This window comes from Acartia tonsa, chromosome 11 (genome assembly GCF_053477335.1).
Source record: "Acartia tonsa isolate MP-2025a chromosome 11, ASM5347733v1, whole genome shotgun sequence".
In the NCBI taxonomy this organism is placed as follows: domain Eukaryota; kingdom Metazoa; phylum Arthropoda; class Copepoda; order Calanoida; family Acartiidae; genus Acartia; species Acartia tonsa.
The window spans coordinates 48975247-48993615 of NC_137270.1; the positions used below are offsets into that span (position 1 = coordinate 48975247).

An 18369-nucleotide genomic window follows, 5' to 3' on the forward strand; every position below is an offset into this window, starting at 1 on the left:
CCCAAAGTTTTTAAGAAAATGTTATTTTAAGCCTTTGGGGACTAGTGTAATATACAGCCCAATGTCCCCTCCCTCTCTGTTTTGAGTGTTAAATGAAAATATATCCATACAATCTTGAATATAAACTTTATATATACAGAGAGAGTTAGATACATAAACATAATATGCTATCCCTAGAGATTTTAAGCTAAATTACCCATTCTTTAGTTTAAATTATTGGTTGAAAACTTTATAAACATAATATTTTGTACCTATGTTAAATTACCCATTCTTTAGATTAAATTAATGGTTGAAAACTTTAAGCACTACTAGTTTGGAACCAACTAATTAAAATTCAATAAAAGTACTCAAAGTTTTTGAGCAAATAAATAAGTAAATGTTATTTTAAGACTTTGTGGACTAGTGTAATATACAGCCCAATGTCCCCTCCCTCCCTGATATGAGTGTAAAATTAAAATATATCCATACAATCTGGAATATAAACTTTATATACAGAGAGTTAGATATATAAACATAATATTGTGAACTAATGCTAAATTACCCATTTTTTAGTTTAAAAGCATTGGTTGAAAACATTAAGCACTACTAGTTTGGAACCAACCAATCAAAATCCAATAAAAGTACCCAAAGTTTTTGAGCAAATTAATAAGTTAATGTGATTATAAAACTTTGGGGACTAGTGTAATATACAGCCCAATGTCCCCTCCCTACCTAATTTGAGTGTTAAATGAAAATATATCCATACAATCTGGAATATAAACTTTATATACAGAGAGTTAGATATATAAACATAAACTGCTATCCCTAGAGATTTTAAGCTAAATTACACATTCTTTAGTTTAAAATTAATGGTTGAAAACTTTATAAACATTATATTTTGTACCTATTCTAAATTACCCATTCTTTAGATTAAAATTATTGGTTAAAATCATTAAACACTTCTAATTTGACACAAATTAAAATTCAATAAAAGTACCCAAAGTTTTTGAGCAAATAAATAAGTAAATGTTATTTTAAGACTTTGGGGACTAGTGTAATATACAGCCCAATGACCCCCCCTCCCTGATTTGAGTGCTAAATGAAAATATATCCATACAATCTGGAATATAAACTTTATATACAGAAAGAGTTAGATATATAAACATAATATGCTATCCCTAGAGATTTTAAGCTAAATTACCCATTCTTTAGTTTAAAATTATTGGTTGAAAACTTCAAGCACTACTAGTTTGAAACCAACCAATCAAAATTCAATAAAAGTACCCAAAGTTTTAATCTAATGAATAAGAAAATGTGATTATAAAACTTTGGATACTACTTTTATCTATAATACAAAGTAGCTTGATGTCTGTCTGTCTCTCCGTCCGTCCTTCCGTCCGTCTGAAGCTTAAGATCTCGGTAACCACTGAACCGACCAGATTCTACTCTTTAGGGAATATTCCTACTGGTCCTGTGGTGGTTTTAGGCTATTTTCTTGGGAGTTGGGACACCCCCAACCCCCCCAAAAATAAAAAATCCCACCCCATTTTTTTTTTGCAGAAGATTTCCTTGGTCCTTTTTTTATGCAGAAGATTTCCTTGGTCCTTTTACGAATTTCGCCTAAATTATTTTTTATCACCTCTTGGGGCAAAGCCCCTAGAGGCTAGGGGCAAAGCCGGTAGTTTAGTTTAAAGTAACAGTATAGATTCATTTACTGTTAAGATGTTTAGAGTTTATTCTAAACTCTAATTTGTTTGTGGACCTTACTACTATATACACCTATTAAACTGTAGTCCTATAAATGTAAAATATAAAAAGTTGGAATATGGACTTCTGTATAGTTTTAAGTACCAGTATAGATTCATTTACTGTTTAGATTCTTAGAGTTTCTTCTAAACTATAATTTGTTTGTGAAAATTACTGCTATATACACCTACTATACTGCAGTCATATTAATGTTAAATCTAATAAAACTTGGAATATAGACTTGTATGTAGTTTAAAGTAACATTATAGATTTAGTTACTGCTAAGATTCTTAGAGTTTGCTTCTAAACTATAATCTGTTTGTGGACCTTACTACTATATACACCTAGTATACTGCAGTCCTAAGAATTTGAAATATAATAAAAGTTGAGATATATAGTTCTAAATGGATTAGAAAAACTATATAATTTCATTTACTGTTAAGATTCTTAGAGTTTCTTCTAAACTGTATTTTGTTTGTGGACCTTACTACTAAATACACCTACTATACTGCAGTCCCAAGAATGTAAAATCTAATAAAAGGTTGGGTTCTAGATCACTGTAAAATTGACTTTTACAATACAATTTAATTTACTACAAGTAATTTTCTACTGTGATTCTTATTATAATGAATATCTTTAGAAATATGATTAAGTGTATAGTATAATATAAATGTACAGAAGTGTGTGATTCTTTAGAAGCTACTCTATAATTTAGTTTAAATGTAAATTTCATTTTTCAAGAATTTTAGACATTATTTAACTAATTTGAGTTCCTTATTACTAAATTGAAATATAAATTGGTCCATATAAAATTTTTAGGGTGTTAAATGAGGGGTGTTACAAATTTGGAGATACTAATTGCATAATTCATGCATGTAATAGTCCTTGTGTGTAAGTAATAGAGTGTATGTGTGTGTGTGTTTGTGTGTGTGTATGTGTGTGTGTGTGTGTGTGTGTATGGGCATAGCAGTGACATTCTCAATAAAACTTGAGATATACTCAAAGAGATTATATGTAGGCCATTTGGGACAGCTCTTGTAATTTCAGGACATTAAAACAAAGATATTAGGTCTTTGAATATTAGCCAGTGGCGTCGCTACAAAAAAGCAGAAAGCAATTTGCTAGCAGCCGAAAAAGGTCCCCAACACTGGATCCAATTAATGGATACTCCCTCAATCATGATAAACAAAATTACCACTTTTGTAGATACAAATTATTAATGTAAAACTTAAGACATTAAGTTTTTGTTCAAAAGTGTTTATTAAAACTTTGGGGACAGGTATAATTTACAGTCCAGTTTTTAGTATTAATAGTAGTAATTTAGGTATGTTTTTATGTCCGTCTGTCTATTTGTTTTTTCTATATAATGACATTTTTTCTAGAATAATATATCAATACTTTATAACAATACTAGCGGCTGAGAATCTAAAGGCCTCTAGGGGCACTTTAGGAAAGGGGAGGTCACTTAAAAAAAAAATAATTATGTAGGGTGCAAGAACCTTCCCTCCAAAATAGTGCTAAACCATCCCTTGAACTTCACTGTATATGAGAACCATATCAGTACAACAGTTAGCGAGACCTTAAACTACAGACAAATAGACATCCTGTTACTCATAAAATGTCTAAAATTACCTACTTCAAGAATACTAAAGAACATATACTGAAAATTGTCAGGAGTTATCTTCAGAGACATAGGGATCAGTAATATTTGTTTTTTTTATATGTGGGGGTGGGGGGGGGGGGTCTGACCATTGATAGCTGTGGTAAAATGGCCCTTTAGTATTCAAACATTTACAGAAAATTATGAAATTAAAGAATAGCCTAAAACCCATGATTATCAATATTATTATCTTTGAATGCACAAACTTTTTCTGGAAGTCCTTATTTATAATATCTTTATCTAAAGCTTTTTAGTTTGATTATTTTTTTTTTAAGATTTCCTAAATTACTAACTTCAAGAATGCTAAAGAACATATACTGAAAATTGTCAGGATATATCTTCAGAGATATAGAGATCAGTAATATTTGTTTTATTTATATGTGGGCCCCCCGTCCTACCATTGATAGTTGTGGTAAAATGGCCCTTTAGTATTCAAACATTTACAGAAAATTTTTAAATTAAAGAATAGCCTATTTAACCTAGTCTCAACCATTGCATTGAAAGTAGTTAAAAAATGGCCCCAAAAAAAACCTTACATAAAATTTTAGAAAAGCCTAAAACCCACGTGTTATAATGGTGAACTATCGCGTCGCATTATAGACAGTTTTCAACGGATATAATAAAAAAAATTCAAGGTTTAAATCTTATTTTGTTAGTCCAAAGATGCCAAAAGCCTGAGCTGGTATTAATTTTATGAAACTGGTTCTAATCCAGCGCATGATAATCAGTTTCGAAGCCATACTGGACGTACAATTATAGCATTGTATATATATATATTTGTTGGTATAGTAAATTTTATTATTAAGTACAGAGAGAGGGAGGGAACAATGAGCTGTTTATTACACTAGTCCCCAAAGTTTTATATAAATTAATATTTTCTTATTCGTTGGCCTAATAACTTTGGGGACTTATTGAATTATGAATTGGTTTATGTATTAAGTTGAGTGTTTAAACGATCCAACTACCAATTTTAATCTACAGATGGAGTAATTTTGGGAATGCATATCAATTTATCAGCCAATGTCTTATCCCTTTAGATCCCTGCAATAAGCCCTTTCCTTTATCTCTGGGCCATTGAGAAATATAAAAATCTTAAGAATTTTAATTATTTCTTTCAGAATATATGAAAATTTAATTTCAAAAATGGGACAAGCATTTTATGATTTAGATATAATTAGGAATTCAGAGTTCAATTACAGTAAAATTGATAATCAAACAACTTTTTTTTATTTAAAACTAGCGGATTCGCCCCTAGAGGCCTTTAGGGGGTGAGATGTGAGTCAACCCTTCTTCATTCTTAATTTCATTTAAAGGAAAAAGTAAATATTTTTTGAAGAGGGGATAATTTTTTCTAGGGACGATTTCTCTTGGGATGGTGATATAACCCTCCCTCAAAATAGTTACGAACCTTTCCAGTACCTATAGGAAGCTACACTGCAATAGAGAACCATATCAGTTCAGCAGTTATCGAGACCCTTCCTTAAAATAGACATAAAAACATCCAATTACTTGTATTTAAGGCTTAGTTTAGCTAAACAAAAAAATCCCATGCGGTATGCCTATACATGCAGTGCCATAAACCTCTCTTACAGAGAGACAGACAGACATCTTTATACTTTATATTATATATAGATAGATACTATGGTTGTTTCCTAATATCTTCTCTACTATAGAGGGCTGGGTGATGTCCACACTTAGTAGGTATACCTCCATCTTCGCCATCAGATAGGTCAACCTAAAATAAAAAAAATAGATGTTTTTATACATAATCTAAATTATTAAAGGAAAGATTTCTTCTATGACTGTTAGATCTTTTTGTTAATTTATAAATGTTATAATTGTCCTATTGATTTCAAACTTTGCCTGCTGATTTCTATATCAATTAGGTACAATGTAGGAAGCGTAGCAACTATATAATCGTTACCAGAAAGTCCGTACGTCAATTTAAAACATGCTCATTTTTCTAAACTTTTTTGAAACAACTTTTTGTATGATTTAACTATTACATCAATCTGATTTTTGGAATAATGATTCCTAGGACAACAAAATAAAATTTTGTATTCTAAGCATCTATATAATTAAGTCCTAAAAATGTAAGTATGCCCTTAAACATTATTCTGTATTTTAGCAGTTTTTAACAAATTTATTTATAAATTTTTCGACTTTTATATTCTAATAAATGAGTTCTGACACTCTACAAGTGTTAATGCTCGTTTGTCCTACCGTTTTAGAGCTTCGCTTTTATGCATGGATGTTGTCATCCTTGTTTTTATATATTCATCTATCCACTGTCTATCTTTTTAATTATTTTTCTAAACATAAATTTTATAACAAAAAGAATAAAATATCCAAATAAAAGACTTCAAAAGAATTGTTTCATTAAATCGATAAACAAGATTTTATTGCGAAGTTTCACTAATGATTATTGGAGACAGTACATCAATTTATTGTCCATTGTCTTATCCCTTAAAATCCCTATTGAATAATAAGTTACTAGACAATTTTCCACGAATATCAAAATAAAAATCATAAAATTTATGTAAACTCTTTCGGCCCCTCGGGTCTAACAAAAACTCGTTTTAATCTTATAATCTTAAATTTTCTTAATATCCGCGGAACGCTGTCTATGATACGATGCGATAAATAACTATTCCATTTTCATATATTAATATGAAACAATAAATCAATTATTATTTATAAAAAAAAAACTTTTTAGAGAATAATACATATACTAAAAGTAAATTTTATATTACCAAAAACTTTTTTATTGTTATTTTTTCTCTAAAAGATTCTTTTGTTAAAAAATCAACTTATTAAAATAAATAAATAATTTTGTTTTCATTAAATAACAATACTCTATCTATCTATATAACTATCCTATCTTTACTATCTATCTATCTATTTAACTATCCTATCTTTCCTATCTATCTATCTATCTGTCCATCTGTCTATCTGTCTATCTGTCTATCTATCTATTTAACTGGCATATCTATCTGTCTATCTATATATCTATCTATCTATCTATCTATCTATCTATCTATCTATCTATCTATCTAACTATCTATCTATCTATCTATCTATATAACTATCTATCTATCTATCTATCTATCTATCTATCTATCTATCTATCTATCTATCTATCTATCTATCTATCTATCTATCTATCTATCTATCTATCTATCTATCTATCTATCTATCTATCTATCTATCTATCTATCTATCTATCTATCTATCTATATATCTATCTATCTATCTATCTATCTATCTATCTATAAAAATATCTTCTAAGAAAAATTATAATTTTGTATCCTCTTATAGAGAATAAACTTTTAAGTGAAAATTTTCAGACAAACTTTTTTTACTTTGGACTAAAAATAAGATAAAAAGAAGAGAGAGAGAGAGAGAGAGAGAGAGAGAGAGAAAGAGAGAGGGGGTAAGGGAAAAAAGAGAGAAAAATGGATAGAAATGAAATATATAAAATGAAAAGTTAGTAAAAATCTTGTAGATGGAATGAATGAACCAAATCATAAGCTGCTTATCATATCAGAGGTGGGTTCTTAAAAAACTTTTACCCCACTAAAATCAGTTTGGAACATTATAACCAGTGGGGAAAAGTACAAAATTTGGTAATATTGATTCTTTAAAAACTTTTAACCCACTGGTTATAATGTTCCAAAATGATTTTTTGAGTGAGGACAATTTATCCTCATTGGACCACTTTTTTGGGACAAAAAATTACTTGACAAAAAATCCCACAGCTTCACATTGTATTTTTTTTTTAAATTAAAACTAATAAATCAAAGTAAAAGGAATTATCTGCTTACAATTGACTCCAAAAAAAAATCGCTCTTAAAAAAGGGAACAAATTGCTGAGAAAAATTGTCTTCTCATTTTATATAAGCCTATACAAAATGGCGACAAAATGGGGTGCCAAGTTTTATTTGAATTAAAATTAAAATTCGGATCTACTGCAGTTCATGGTAAAATATTGCTGGTAACGAATGCTTCCTGTTTCCTGGCAATATTAGAAGATTCCTGGATCTAGCATAACAAGAAATATTTCTGGAGCCACCAATGTTTAACTGTCCTGGTTGCTGGCAATTTGTGCATATTCCTGGCCACTGCCATGTTTAAAATATTCCTGTTAAATAGCAATATTTCCCTTTTTAATTCCCGTTACCATTTTATTACACTTACCCCACAATTAGAAGTAAGATTCATGCTACTTAAAGTATTAAAGTAATATATAAATATAAATCTATTCTCAAATTGACTATTTTGGAATGTTTGTCTGATGTGGAGGGGGGTGGTAGTTTGTTTCTCTGTACGTACTAATTGGGGGTAGAAGGAGGGGGGGGGGGGTTAAGAAAAGCTTAAACTGATCAAATGTAAAAAATGAATTAGAGAGAGGGAGGGGAGGAGGCGGGTGGCAATGTGAGACAAATATTCCTTATTTCTGATTTTTATCAACATTTAATAATACATGCAACGTTTACGTAGACATAAAAAGTAATTATATAAAAGTAGCCAGGAAAAACTTTAAGGGTAAGAGGTCCTGGGAAGGTTTTTAACTATTTTGGTTGATTTGAGAATATATTTCACAATCCTCCCAAGATAAATCGCAACTAGAAAAAATTATTATTATACTTTTTCGGTTTATCGGTTAGCAAGATCCCTCTGTGCACACACACACACACACATAAGCGGACACCCTATTACTTATAAATAAGTATGAAACTCATACTTATATGCAGTTGCGCCCCTAGCATTATGAAGCTCCGTTTTTAAATTGGTAGGAAGGGGGCAGAAATTAACATAAACAATAGCCTAAAACCACCATAGGACCTTGTGAAGCTTCTCTAAAATGAAGATCTTAATCGAATCAGCAGTGGTTAGTGAGATCTTAATTGAGAAACAAACAAATATTGCTATAATATCAGTCTTGCACTCTTTTATCTTGAGTTTACAAAGCACAAAAAGAATGCAAGATAATTTGAATTTAAAACACCCGCCAAAAGTATCAGAGATTCAGAACATAATTGTGCGTTTTAAATTTAAAAATGGGTAACCAATTCGCTTTTTTGTCAAGAGGTTACTTTATCTTATATGAAAAATCCACCAATTAAAAACCCTATTTTATCAGATGAAAAAAAAGATTTAATTTACTAATATCTTATAATAATGAGTATCTCTCCCCAACTTTTTTCAAATTATTATAAAAATAAAGAGACGGGATTGGTTGTGATTTGATTGGGATGCTATTCAAATTTTGGCGCGAAAAGGGATATTTTGATATTAAGATAAAAACAGTTAAATTTGAAGGTAAAGATCCCCCTCCCCAACCTCCTCCTCCCTCACCTATTAAGAATACAGAAAAGGTGTACAAGTAACTGAAGCTAGTTGCACAGTATTAGAAGCCACTATCCCTTTTAAACATTGCTCTTTCCCCCCTAGGATATTGTAAAAAAGGGGTATGGGGTAAAAAGTCCCGTTGGCCAGCAATCTTTCTTTATTGCTGGTAACTTGGAAATTTTGGTGGTTGCCAGCTAACAGGAACATAGGATTTATTGCAATATGCGTGCTGCTGGATCCAGGAATCTTGTAATAGTGCCAGTAACCAGGAAGCATTCGTTACCAGCAATATTTTACCATGAACTGCAGTAGATCCTAAAATTCTTTTTGTCTTTGTTGGTATTTGTTTTTTTAGACATGTTTTTTATGCTTAATTTAGATATTTGAAAATTTGAAAAATCTCTGAATTAAAAAAAAATATTCCAAATTTAATTATGGCTACCCAACTTAATCCACTGAACTAGGGAACACTCTTTGGAACATTATTTTGCCCCACTTTTTTTCTCAATTGATTTTTTTTTTAAGAATGAGAATCACATTTACCGCATTTGATGTTCCACAAAAATGGGAAAACAAGGGAGCAATTGAGTGTTCCAAAGTTCAGTGGGGTAAGGTTTTTTAAGAACCCACCTCTGGAATCTAAAGGGATAAGACAATGGCCAATAAATTGAAGTACATTCTCAATGATAATACACAAATTACACATTACAATTAGTGGTTGTAACGTTTGGACATTTAACTTAATGAATCAACCAATCATGAATCCCCAAAGATGTTTGGCCAACGAATAAGAAAACGTCATACAAATCTTTGGGGACTAGTGTAATAAATAGCCCATAGTCCTCTCCTTTCCTGAGATGCTTATCCTATTTAAGGAATATCAAAGGTTTACACACGATTTAGGCAGAGGGGAGGAGGGAGCAAATGAGTTTTAAAAAATTATCCGGTTATTGTCAGCTTCGTGTTATCTCCTCTTTAAGGCATTTCATCGTATTTTTGATTGGTTATTTTAGGCTAGGTAAATGTTAATGATTGTCCCGCAGTGTTAGACAATTGGCCCTGAATGGTTAGAGCCCCCGTTTTGGGCTAGAAATAGGAGAAAAGCTTCAGTGAAAATACGACGATACGCCCCTTTAGAGGCAATGTCACGAAACTGACTATTTTAGGGGGAGGCTATCTCCTAAAAAATACCCTACCTCTAAATTTCCTTTTAAGGTCTTTTTTTTATAACTTAAATGAAAGATAAGGTTCCACTGAACCTTCCCCCCCCCCCTTCTAAAGTTCCCCTGTCCATGTTTTATAACCATGTGATGATTAAAACTTTGGGTACCTCAAGCAAAATTTGATTGGAAGGTTTCAAGCTAGTAGCTTTCAATTTTTCAACCAATATTTTAATCTACAGAGTGGTAATATTTAGTTAAGTTTCTTGGGAATGTACATCAATTTATCGTCCATTGTCTTATCCCTTAAGATCCCTGTCAATAAGTAGAACATTTATCGATATAATATTACTTGGATTTTGCACTAGATTTATCATGTACTCTAATAAATTGATACTCACAGCTGGCCATTGACACCCTTTACCCCATCCCTAATCCTTCCTTGTATAAACAAACTGACCAATAAATGAAGAAAATATTAGCAACTTGCATTGACAACAAATTTTCCCCTGTCAATATATCCACGAAATTCTATATCCATTAGAACATAAGACTAAAATTAGACCAGAAAAAGGTTCCGGTTCTACAGACTTTATGTGTCACTAATATAACAGTATATTACAGGGTAGCTGAAGCTGATATTCTACTGTGACACTATGGTGTAACCACTAATGGAGAAATAATCTAAAAGTTGGTGAAAATGCTCAGCAGGGTGTAAATAGATTTGGAACATAGACAAATTATTTCATATTTATTCCGCGGATATTAAAATGAAAAATTAAGTAGGGGGAGAATGTCACTCAAAAATCAGCCACGTGACGTCATAAAAATGAGAAAGATAAGAGGAGAAAACCCCTTAAAAAGCGATGGATAATCCCTCATTTTATGACGTCTCTTGGCTGAGTTTTGATTGACTTTGTCCCCGCTAAAAATTAAGATTGAAACCAGTTTATTTAGTCCCGAGGGGCCAAAGTCTAACTTTTATTAATCTCATGAGATTTATTTTAACATTTGTTGAAAATTGTCTGAAATAATGAATCAACAAAGTTTCTGACAAAATGAGCCATGTTTCCTTTTCCACTTCTCTTCTCATCTCTCCCTTTTATGACGTCACACAGCTCATTTTGTCGAATCTCTCTGAAATACGTTGCTATACATGTTTTTTTAGTATGGCTGACCACTGGTTTTAATCTATCTGTTTCAAAGCCATAATCACAAACAAATTATTAAATGACAAAAAGCAGTTTTAATTGTTTATGTCTTTTACAAGAAATCAACCCTATTCTTGGGGGTAAAGGGCAGACCTAAAAAATACATTAAATTGACCCCCCAAAAAAATTTAAATTCCTAATTTTCCGACCCTTCAATAGTATCCGAATTAACCAGACCATACAAAAGAACAGAAAGCAATTTGCTAGCAGACAAAAAGGTCTCCACCACTAATTGGACCAGGTAAATTTGAACACAGTAATAGTGTCTGACTGATTATGACGTAACAAAAAAAATTAGCCAATGAGAGGCCACTATAAATTTTACCATTGGTCAATAACGGCCTCTCATTGGCTAATTTTTTTTGTTACGTCATAATCAGTCAGACACTATTACTGTGTTCGGTAAATTTCAGAATTATACATTTATTTCTAGCTTTTATAAATTGCCAGGATGGTGATAATAAAATATTCAAAATCAATGTCATATATAGTAACATATAGAACATCATACTGCAAGTTAACTGAGTAGCCCTGCAGGGGTTAGTCCATCTGCAGGGGTTAGGGAGAGGTGAAAATCAAAATTTTATTTGCAATTTATTTCAGAAAAATGGGGAGAGGGGGAAGGGGGGTTTCAATGTTTGAAATCTCACTTTGAGTGAAAGCACCAAAAATTTTCATAAACAAAATAAAATTTAAATATTTTCAATTTAGTTGAAGTATTTGTCTATGAAGATAAAACTGAAATAAAACTGGTTCCTATAATGATATATTTACATTCTATCACAGCATACATTCATATAATCTATGCATAAAATTGAACTGTAATTCTAGAATGAATAATATTTCTAAGAACCGCTATAGACTATTGGATAAGTGTGAGAGAGAATACAAATTTTATCTTCATTTTTTGCCCAGAAAATTCTTAGAAAATTTTTACATTTTTAGTAAAGCTTCTCAAGGAGAAAGAGAGGGAATTTTGGCAGGGATGTACATCCCCAATGATGACACACAAAATTACCCCTTCTGTAGATCAAAATTAGTAGTTGAAATGTGTGGACACTCAACTTAATAAACCAACCAATCAAAATTCAAAAGTCCCTAAAGTTGAAAAGCCAACGAAAAAGGAAAAATTATTATAAAACTTTGGGGACTAGTGTAATAAACAGACTATTGGCTCCTCTCTCACTGGAACACAGGACTGTAAATTACTCTGGTACCCGAAGATGGCGAATAAAAACTTTGGGTACTTTTATTGAATTGTGATTGGTTGGTTCCAAACTTTTCAACCAATAATTTTATGATGAATAATTATATTTTAGTAGGGAACAAAAGTGTATTTAACTTTCTTAGTTTCTATTAAAGATAGAGGTCTGAATTATTTTTTGACGATTCGTTTGAACACTAAGCATCTACTCAATTACTTATTTCGACAATTTCTGTAATTTTATCCAAAATTTTTCTTATTGAGTGGCTTCTTATAGATGTTGTCATCCTTGTTTTTTATTCTGTTTGTGTGTGTGTGTGTAGTTATAGTTTCTTAGTGTTTGGACCTAAGTAGTCATGGAGTAGGACGAGACACTTTTGCATGCTAGCACCAGGGCCAGCTCAAGGTCCACGCTCTAGTACAAGTACATGACTCGCAGTCTCAAAGGGACCTACTCACCCTCGCCGAGTATGGCAGGTGTCCCAAATTAAGTCACTCCACCGTAATGAATGACGCTCTCCACAGAGGAGCTTGGGTAAGGGTTGTAATTATATTATGTACTTGACTATTGAGTATCCAAACTACCCAATTATCACCCTTCTTACACCTTCTTTATTCTGATAAAGTGAAATTGTTATTTATCGCATCGTATTATAGACAGCTTTCTGCACAATCAAAATAAAAAATTATAATATCAAAGCCAGTTTTATTAGACCCAAGTGATTTTTATTTCATTATTCGAGGAAAATTGTTTGTACTACGATGCTATACATGATTTTTTTCAGTTTGGCTGAGAACTGGTTCCAATCCAGAGAATATTAATGGGTTTTGAAGCCATACTGGAAAATGATGTAAAAATAAGAAATCAACTGAAAATTGATTTTCCATTTGTTCCCTAATTTCTTAAGTTGTACGACAAATGACCCAACTTGCAAAAAGCTATTTTCAGCTACATTTTTATTAATTTAAAATAAATATAAGGACGACTTATTATACATTATACATTCAAAATTTCAATTTTTCAAAGTTAGATTTTTTTTTGAAAGTTTGAAGCTTTTTTAGCTAGTAGTAAATATTGAGATAGGATGAGTGTGATATGTATTATGTACACAATCGGAAACTAAAATTCAGCTGACCAAATTCAAGGATTAGTTGTACTTTTAAAGGTAGCGTAGCTACTCAGGATAAGGGTTTCTGTAAACCATAAATGTCGGTACGTCTATTATTCATACATATATTGTAGTCTTTTTTTTCCATAAACAAAATAAATTGTTTTTGAAACAAAATGCATATTCGTTTTTCTTTTATTTTCCACTCTGGATTTCAATATACTTGTTATTCTTTAATATCATTTAGAAGTTTAGATAGCCTATTCCCTAGGTAGGTAGAAACTTTATACCTATCTATCTATCTATCTATCTATCTATCTATCTATCTATCTATCTATCTATCTATCTATCTATCTATCTATCTATCTATCTATCTATCTATCTATCTATCTATCTATCTATCTATCTATCTATTTATCTATCTATCTATCTATCTATCTATCTATCTATCTATCTATCTATCTATCTATCTATCTATCTATCTTTTAACTATCTATCTATCTATCTATGCTACCTGTATACTAGCATCTATACATTTGAGATTGAGTTTGCTTTGTAGACAATCTTCACAAATAATATCATTCTCCTAAATAGATAAATATATAATATAATGATAGATGAATGAATAGATTGAAAAATAAATGGATAGACAGCTGGATTGCTTTGTAGACATTCTTCACAAATAATATCATTATCCTAAATAGATAAATAGATAGATAGATGATGAATAGATTGATATATGAATAGTTGTTAGATAGATGCATAGATTGATAAATAAATAGATAGATAGGTAAATATATGATAGTTTTTGTGGGTTGATTAACAGTTTAGATACATACGTTGATATATATCCTTATAATAAAGAATGTTTGTATGTCTGTTTTTTTGTCTGTTAGTTTGTCCCTAACCGTTAAACCGATCTGATTCTCCTTGACAGGGTAGCTTCTCATAGGTCTCGCGAAGATGTATAACTATTTCGGGTTAGGTTACCACTACTTTCCCAAGAGAAATCGTCCCAAGAAAAATATTCTCCCAACTCCCCCTCCCAAAAAAAAATAAAATTTTTTAAAAATCTAAAAATGGGTTTTGGGATTCAACTCCCTCTTCCTCAAGTGCTCTGAGGACTCTAGGGGCGAATCCGCTAGTAGTGTTTTTTTGAAGAACTGTTAAGAATACCTTTTTATTAGAATTATTATCCTGCTTATCATCCGGGGGCTTCCAATTTGTTCTTTGTCCTGAAAAAATGAGAAAGATAATTAGATAAACAGATAGACTATTTGCAGAATGCAGAGAAAGAGAGAGGGGACAATAGGCTGTTTATTACACTAGTTCCCAAGGTTTTATAATAAAGTTTTTTTTTTATCTGAGATACTTTTATTGAATTTTGATTGGTTGATTCATTAAGTTGAGTGTCAACCACTAGTATTAATCTACAGAATTGGTAATTTAGTGAATCATAGGAGATATACATCAATTTAACGGCCATTGTCTTATCCCTTTAGATCCCTGACAAGGTGATTTAAGAATCATTTGTTGAAATCATGATTAGATTTATTAGAAAAAAAAAATCATGAAACATTTTACATAATTTTTAAATAATTTTATATTTTAAAGCATTACCGACAAGTATATTACATACTGGTTACTCTTTAATATAGGGAATATTCACTAAAAAAATCAAGTGTCTATCTATTATAATAGCCGAGAAAATCGCGTTTATCCGATAGCGTTACGGAATGACGGATTGACAACATGAATTATAGAGTAGCATCGCCACCTAAAAGACATCACTTTTTTATGCTTTCCCGGGAGGGAGGGGACATTTGGCTGTTTATTACACTAGTCCACAAAGTCTTATAATAGTGTTTTCTTATTCGTTGGCTTAATAAAACTTTTGGAACTTTTATTAAATTTTGATTGGTAGGTAAATATAGTTGAGTTTCCAAACGTTTCAACCACCAATTGTAATCTATAGAATGGATAATTTTATGTATAATAATTTGGTATGTACATCAATCTATTAGCCATTGTCTTATCCCTTTAGTTCCCTGAGATACTTTGACTTTTTCTTTCATCATAGAAACAGTAGATTCAGAGAGGGAGGGGACATTCTTCTGTAAATTCTCTTGTACCCAAAGTTTTATAAGCACACCTTGTAATCTTTAAAAACTTTGGGTACTTTTAATAAACTTTATGGTTCATTCAAAAATATTAATGTCCAAACTTTTCAACCAATAATGTTTAAACTACAGAAGGGGTAATTTTGTTTTTCATTGTAGGGTATGTGTAGTAATTAATCGGCCGTTGTTTTGTCCCTTAAGAATGATCCCTGTAAAAAAGATACTTTTACATTTTTAAAAGCGAAGCTATTCTATAATTAGGGTAGGTCCGTCCATACGTTCGTGACGGATAGCTTTTTTCGTTAATTCACGCATGTTAGAATTGTCCTATTGGTGATACCTGTAGTCTTTTTAGAAAGCATAGCAACTCTATAATCATTCAAGAATGTCCGTATGTCCAATTTATTTTTAACTTTTTTAACAGCAATTATTCATTTGATATAATCATCCGATTGATCTGATTTTTGGGTACTGATTCTAGAGTCCTTAAAATGTTGTCATCCTTGTTTATTTGCATTTTAAGTTGTTGTTAACATGTTTTTCTTTTTAGTAGCGAAGCTACTCTATAATTAGCTTTGTATGTATGTATGTCCGTTCGCAGCTGCGTTGTTAAAAAAATTGAAAAATTCCCGTTAGCCGGCGCCAGTGTCGTAAAAACGTGAATAAGAAACATCTTATCTTAACATGGAAAGTGCCACTAGAGGCCTCTTAGGGGCGTAGCTGCTAGTTGAATTATATATTTCTAGTTCTAACTTTCAAAAATTATAAAAACGATATAAGTATTTTTTTAGTATAGAAGTTCTTATAGCCTTTTTTGTGTGTTTAAAAAAGTAATTTTCATAAATCTTTTTTTAATTGTTGGTGGTTTTTTTGTTGGTTAAATTGCCTAATTTTTAACACAAAACACAGTCACAAAAATGACAAAATTAGAAGGTTTTGAAAATCTAGGATGGTTAGATTCAATATAACAAGGATTACAACATCCATAAAAGCAAGCTCTGAAATGGTAGGACAAACGGGAATTAACACTTGTAGAGTGTTAGAACAGAATTATCGGAATATAAATGCATAAGAGTCGAAGAAAAATTGTAAGTAAATTTATTGAAAAATTGCTCTATGCAGTATGAGGTTTTAGGACATACTTGTTGTTAAAAAAGTGAAAAAACCAACATGTTGAAAATGGACGTATGGACATTCTGGTAACGATTATAGAGTTGCTATGCTTTCTAAATTGTACCTCACTACTACAGGTATCACCATGCAAAATTTGAAATAGATAGGACAATTCTAACGTGCCTAATTTAACGAAAAAAGCTATCCATCACGGACGTACGGACCGACCCTAATTATAGAAAAGCTTCGCTTTTAACAAGGTATCTTAATGTCTGTCTGTCGCTTAGGATATCTTAAACCGCTAGACCAATATGGTTCTACGTTGCAATGCAGTATCCTAGATCCAAAGTATCTTAGTATAGGTCCAAATAAGAATAATAATTTTTTTGGTAGAGGTAATTTTCTAGGGCCTTTTCTTTTGGGAGGGTAGACGAAAACTTTTCTCCAGACAGACAGACAGACAGACAGACAGACAGATAGACAGAATGTTAGACTGACAGACTGACAGACTGACAGACTGACAGACTGACAGACTGACAGACTGACAGACTGACAGACAGACAGACTGACAGACAGATAGACAAACAAACAAACAAACAAACAAACAGACAGACAGACAGACATACAGACTGACAGACGAACAAACATAATGTTAATAATTTATGTTAAACTAGAAACATATTTGCTTTTTAAAATATTCTTTTAGTAAGAATTATTGCTTTTTAGCGAAGAAAAGATTTATTGTTCAAGATGTTCAATTTTAGAAAAGATTTATATTCTTTTGACCTATCATTTTATATGTGGTATTTTGTAATCCAACCCATTTACTTAGCTTTTTGATAATCCGGGTATAGATATCAGACTACAAGAATTAGAGTGAAACACTGGAGGGAGAAAGGGTTAAATAACTGTATCTTCCCTTCGCAACCACCTTTTGCAACCTTTCGTCATTGAAAATTAACCAATGGTGTCGCTTATATTAACACAGCCAAGTAGCAGAAAACAATTTAGAAGCAGAAAAAGGTCTTTGAAAAGGGAAGGGATGTAGTTGTCTGTATATACATCTATACTACAGATCTGTTCTCCAAGATTGAATTCGTGAATTATAACATGGTCTGTTTTCCTAAAGTAGGTAACACCTATCGAATATCAAATGTTTGAACCTGATAGAACATTTCTTAAATTTTATACTGAAAAAAAATATAGGCAATTTTTGGGTTTAGTACCTTTCGTGGCAACGCCCCTTAAGGAGCGATTCGTCGTATTTTCAAAATGGCTTTTGATAGGTTATATTGGGTTAGGTGATTGCCCCGCAGGGTTAGGCAATTGGCCCCAATGGTTTAGAGCCCCCCGCAGGGGCTAGAAATGGGAGAAAAGCTACTGTGAAAATACGAAGAAACGCCCTTTAGGGAGCGTTGCCACGAAAGGGACTATACCATAGGCGTCCAAGGGGGGGGGGGTAATGGGGCGATTACCCCCCCCAAACGAATTTGGGGGTGCCCAAAATTTTTTTCATTTTACATCCCCCATTTAAAATTTACCCCTACCCTGGGGGTGCCGTAGGCACCCCCAACCATTTAGGAGGGGGTATTTACCCCCCCCAAAATAGAAAATCTCTAACAAAAAAAATTTTTGCGTGCTTCGCGCGCATTTTTAATACTAAATTTTTGATAAAATTTAAATTACCCCCCCCAAAAATTTTACCCCGGGGATAA

General features: G+C 31.8%; 1 long non-coding RNA gene across 1 annotated transcript in view; it reads right to left on the minus strand.

The window, feature by feature from the left end:
- Positions 1-4996: 4996 nt before the first annotated feature.
- Positions 4997-18369, minus strand: part of LOC145332667 (uncharacterized) — a 32456-nt gene continuing 19083 nt past the window's right edge. Inside the window, exons 2-4 of the long non-coding RNA XR_013884255.1 lie at positions 14598-14656; positions 13936-14007; positions 4997-5120 (exon numbers count right to left, since the gene is read on the minus strand). This is a non-coding gene — a long non-coding RNA (uncharacterized LOC145332667). The remainder of the gene's footprint in view (positions 5121-13935; positions 14008-14597; positions 14657-18369) is intronic.